This window comes from Perognathus longimembris, chromosome 1, assembly GCF_023159225.1.
Source record: "Perognathus longimembris pacificus isolate PPM17 chromosome 1, ASM2315922v1, whole genome shotgun sequence".
Classification (NCBI taxonomy): domain Eukaryota; kingdom Metazoa; phylum Chordata; class Mammalia; order Rodentia; family Heteromyidae; genus Perognathus; species Perognathus longimembris.
The window spans coordinates 149,796,349-149,802,348 of NC_063161.1; positions in this window are offsets into that span (position 1 = coordinate 149,796,349).

The following is a 6,000-nucleotide window of genomic DNA, read 5'->3' on the forward strand; positions in this document are numbered from 1 at the left end:
GCTTTAACTGAGCTTGCTGTGCAGATGCACTCTGGAGTGTTTTTGATAACTGCAGATGGGAAGTGAGAATAGGGGAGTTCTCATCGCAGTACTATGCCACTTTCCTAGTGAATCCAGGTAAATAATGAACCCCTTCCATCCAGAAAATAAAAATTTCATTCTAGATTCTATTAACATCTGAGGACTTTGAGGTGGGACAAGGAAATCATTCCAACAACATTGAGCACAACGTAGATTGCATATCAACACTGTATGGATGCCTTTCGGAGAAAACAGAAAAGCAACATTAGTTCATTAATTCAATAAATAATAGTAGTCCACTTTCCATGCTCTACACATCAAGTCAGCTCTTGGCACACACTGAAGAGAACGAGAGAAATGGTCCCTGAGCATGTTGAGTTTGTATTTCAGTGAAATCCAAGCAAACAAATGTGGACGGAAAGTAATTGTCCAGGATAAGATTCTGTGAGGAAACCATAGCACTGAGATGGAAAAACAAAATGCTGATGGAGATAGACAAGATTTACTGTGAATAGTTTAGGAAGGCCTCCAGGAGGAAGTGATGTCTAAGGTAAAACTTAGAAAAGGCAAAGGAGTCCGCCATAAGCAGCATGAGACATGCTTGAGGTGAAAAGTGATTCTATCTGGAAAAAGAAAGTAGGGGCCAAAAGCCTAAAACAGGTAACAGGGTGCATTCCAGAGCCTCTCACCCAAGGCAGGTGGCAGGGTGCCATCTGAACCTGCTGTCAGCAGGGCAGTGTGGTTGGGGCTGAGGGGATGAGCTGGAGTGAAATCCCCACTTGTGATGTTTGCCCTTGACTGGGCCAGAGTCAATGCATAGGAGCAGAGATCATTGAAGGTAAAATCCTCAAATGGAAGCAATCCTATTTAAAAAGAAAAAACATACCCAAACTCAAGGCAGCACATGTAGATAAATAACAGGATTAAGGGGTAGGGGAGAAATGGGGTGAGTTAGGTCTCTCATAGTTGTCCTGTTGGTCAAGTCTTAGCAGTGGTTTAGATATGAGAAGTACTTAAGTAACAGGGGCCTCTAGCCTTGAAAGGGGTTAATGCTGGTTTCACAGGGTTGAGTTGCCTCTATCCTTGATAGGGGTTAATGCTGGTCTCAGAGTTCAGCTGATTCTCAAGAGAGTAAACTGATATTTTTTTGTTGTTGCTTTATTATATTTGTTTTTAAAGCGAGTGCGATATCTGGTTTCCTGTCTCACCGTGTGACCATTCTCAAACAGAATTTCACCATTACAGTTCAATGACTTCCAAAACTGTGAATTAAGACTTCTTTTCTTCACAAAACACCTAGCCTAAAGTACTTTGTCATAGCAATAGAAAAGTTATGAATAAACTCCTTTTTTAAAACACAGGGCCTCATACTTGCTCGGCTGGCTTTCTCAGCTAGCATTCTACCTCCTGGGCTCCACCTCCAGCCCCTCTAATATACTTTTATATGTACCAAACAAACTTAGTGATTTAAAGCAACAGTTATTTATTTAGCCCACGATTCTGAACGCTATCAGTTTAATTCTGGTCTCAAATGGGTTGTTCTTTTGATTTTGGCTCACCTGCCACCTGGCCCTTGTCTCTCTAGCAAGTAGACATGAAAAGAATTACTATAAACTGAGAAAAATCCAATGGTACAAGACATAAATGGATGTAGGAACATTTTCCTGTAGCCCAAGCTCAGAATCAACATATCATATCTCTCTGACAAGGTTGGAGTCAGAGAGACAGAATGCATTAAATTTGAAAACTGCAATGAAGAAGAAAGGAGAGACTCGGGAATTGAATTCAAAAGGAATAAGTAGGTGAAACTGCAGAAATGATTTAGGTAAGAGGCTCACAACTTATTTCATGCACATCTGGAGAGAATACAGGGCAAGGTTCACAGGTGCTTCCATACTACATCTCAAAGTATTTGTACCCCCACTCCTGGTACCTTTCCACACTGTAGGAAGAATATGGTTTGAGGAAAAGCTTCAAGACGTTGCTTTTTAGTAAGGCCTTAAAATATAGGTAGATTTTATGTACAAGATTCCACTTTGGACATTTAATAGTTTTATAGTTAACACTACACTTGTTCTTAGACACTGAATTAACTGAAGTCATTTAGACGAGAGGAAATAGAACTTGTGGATGTCCCAATTCCTTTAGCTCAGTGATTTTCAATTTACTTTAATAGCAAAACCCTTTTTCTAAAATCTGAAAATTCACATGGAGTCCTAGTATGAAAAACAAATGGAAGCCTATCTTCACAATACATATTTATTTCTTAATTTTTTTATAAAGCTTCTGTCTATCTTAACAATATGCACTTATTTCCTAAGTTTTGTTTGAAAATGCTTAGGTAAAACACCCCTCATTGAAAGCAATGATTTTTTTCTTTTTTTAAATATATATATATATATTATCAAGCTGAATTATAGAGAGGTTACAGTTTCATACATTAGGCATTGGATACATTTCTTGTACTGTTTGTTACCTCGTCCCTCATTCCCCCTTCCCCCTCTCCCTTTCCCTTCCCCCCCCCATGAGTTGTTCAGTTCATTTACACCAAACAGTTTTGTAAGTATTGCTTTTGTAGTTGTTTGTCTTTTTTTAACTCTCAAGTTTTGGATAAGACTCAGGGTTTTTTAAATAGTTTGATTATGTAATATAATGTGGTATTTTGAGTTGTATCATGTCAAGAAGAAATCTTTCACGTAGAAAATGTGTGATATTCATTTATAGAGTTTTATATGAGTGAGACAGATAGGTGAATAGTTAGACACAGATGAATGGACATAGTACAAGAGAAAATTTGTTTTAATCCAAGGTACACACACACACACACACACACACACACACACACACACACACACTTAACTTCTTTATATCCCCATTGGATATATGGTAGAATGAAGTGGCATAGTCATTTTAATTTTAGTTTAGTTAACTTACATACTTGTGCAGTCACAATTTTTCTTTTGTTGAACTACACAACATTTTTTAGAACACAGATTTGCATAAACTACTGTGAAAGAATTGAGGTGAAAACAGATATGCCATGGTCTTAGGAAAGCATGTCAAGGAAGATATATGCAAACTCTACCTACATCATTTATTCGACATATGACTTTGGTTATGCCATTTAGTCTCCTTGAGCTCTAAGGCCTCCCTCCTCACTAAAAGGATTATGACCTTATTTCATCACTTGTTAGGAGAATTAACACAAGGTGATGTCCATCCGGTGATGAGCACAGTGCCCAGTCCTAGACATCAGATCCTTAATAGATGTTACTTTTATCTCAGTCCTGCTCAGTCTTCTCCCTATATCAGGAGTGAAAGTAAGATCAAATCTTTGATTTGCTCAACTGTTTCACTAGATGCCCCGAGTTCTAATAGCATCCGCCTGTCAGGATACATCTATAGTGTTTGTAATTCAGGTAGCAAATTGATTTTTGAAAGCACTCTGGGCTTGCTCTGTCCATGTCGGATAAGCTCCAAGCATTAATTATGCACCAATATTGATGTTTTTGTCTGACAAGGTCTAATGTCACCATATTCAAATCAGGTTGCTTCCTTGTTAGAAAACCCTTCGAAATGTGGCCTTGGAAGAGACAGTGTGTGTCACCTGTAATAACTAAGGTGTCCCAGGATTGAGGTCTTCAATTTGAATTAAAGGTAATGTATGACCTTGTCCTGAGCCCTCAAGAAAATAAGCTGATGTTATTCATAAATGCAGGTTGGGGTGCAGCTGCATGAAGCATTGCTGGAAGGAAGGCAATCAAATCTGCTTCTGCTAAACTGCATGCGGTGATGATGTGAACCATTTGCATACATTTGGATCTGCTGTATACACAAGTCAGGTATTGCACTTTGGGTTTGAAAGCCACTGCATTTGCTAATTAGTATGAAACCCACCACAAATATCCAGCCAGGTCTGCCTGATTTCATAGAATCATTAGAAGAATTTGGATCAACTTTTTTTTTTTGAAGGACTCAATAATCATGCAAATGTCATTGACTTTGACTTGAACTGAGCAAAAAAAAAAAAAATCACAGAAATTTCATTCCAAGGTTCTTATTGGATTCATTTAATTCATTCAACAAATAATCATTGTGCTCTGATTACATGCCAGGCACTCTTCTAGGCACTGGGCACACATCCGGGTAAAAATTGGCAGGATTTCTCTTGAGGAGCATTTATCCCTAATGAAGCATCTTTCAAATGTTCTAATTTCCAAGACTTTGGCTCAGATGACTTTGCAAGGCCAAAGAGGCAGCTGAATTACTCTCTTCTATGAATTCAGGATTTTCATTAATTTAATTAATGCTACCTCAAGAAACTCCTAAGAAACAAATTCAAGAGTTTTGAGTATAATTAATATCTGTCATATCAAGTTGTACTTTGGAAGTTTTTGTGATGCCAGAGACATCCTCATAGAGAGGATGATTACTCTACCTTTATACTGCACTTTCTGAAGAAGAATAGGAGTGTTGCTGGTATCTCTTGCAATAAAAACAACCCTCACACTAAGGAAATAAATACTTAATATTACATATGTTACAAATATCTGGCAGATAAGGGGAATTTGCCCATTCTAAATACTTTCTTCTTGAGCCACACTATTGTTTATGGCTTTTTGCTGATTAATTGCATTTAAGAGTCTCACACACTTTTCTGCCTAGGCCAGCTTTAAACTAAGATCCCCAGATCTCAGCCTATTGAGTAGCTAAGACAATAAGCATGAGACATTGGCACCAGCTCTTTATTATTTTCCTTAAGAACATTTTTATTGTATGGCTTGTTCCCAGTATTATGTAAGATTAAAAAGATACAGACATGGGGCTGGGGCTATAGCCTAGCGGCAAGAGTGCCTGCCTCGGATACAGGAGGCCCTAGGTTCGATTCCCCAGCACCACATATACAGAAAACGGCCAGAAGCGGCGCTGTGGCTCAAGTGGCAGAGTGCTAGCCTTGAGCAAAAAGAAGCCAGGGACAGTGCTCAGGCCCTGAAGTCCAAGGCCCAGGACTGGCCAAAAAAAAAAAAAAAAAAAAAAAAGATACAGACAAAATGTGACATGGGGGACTGGGAATATGGCCTAGTGGCAAGAGTGCTTGCCTCCTGTACATGAAACCCTGGGTTCAATTCCCCAGCACCACATATATAGAAAACGGCCAGAAGTGGCACTGTGGCTCAAGTAGCAGAGTGCTAGCCTTGAGCAAAAAGAAGCCAGGGACAGTCCTCAGGCCCTGAGTCCAAGCCCCGGGACTGGCAAAAAAAAAAGTGACATGGTCCAAATATTCAAGAAATTCATGTTCTTGTTTGTTTTTGTTAAGGTGAATAAGTTAAGCTAATGTCATATAGGGCTGACTACTCAATTTTTGTTTTGAAAGTCACAATGTAAAGGAAGGAATCATGACCTAAACATCTGAGGATCTGTTCTTGAATCTTTTCTGTGCCGTTTAAAGATATTCAGTATATCCTTTTCTTTTTCAATTTTCTCATCTGAATAAAAGGATTTCACTGAATTGGTTGGGATAATTATTTTAAATTGTTGGTGTGAAACAAAAAGAAAACAATAAAGCTTCAAATGAAAGGAAAGGGCTATGATGTTCTTATTCGCTGCTAGTTCCTGTAGACTTTTCCGTCCAAAGAGGGCTGGGAGCAATAGCGATAGCAAAATCAGCCAACCTTTAACGTCTGCTTATTATTCCAGCACTAGTCAAGAGAATTTATAAATACAAGGCAATTTAAATATTTCAATTACCCCACAGAGTAGGTATTATTTTCACTTTCATGTTAGAAAAAAGAGTACTTAGCTTATTCAGGGCAGAGATATTGAATAATTTTTGCTAAGCCTAATAGCAAACCAGAGCTGAACTCCAGAAGCTACTCCAACATTATAAACACCTACTATGCACCAGGCCCTGCCCATGATGGTGGGTAAACTACAGTTCCCATCATGACAAGGTTACATTCTATGGAGGCACAGTGGCTT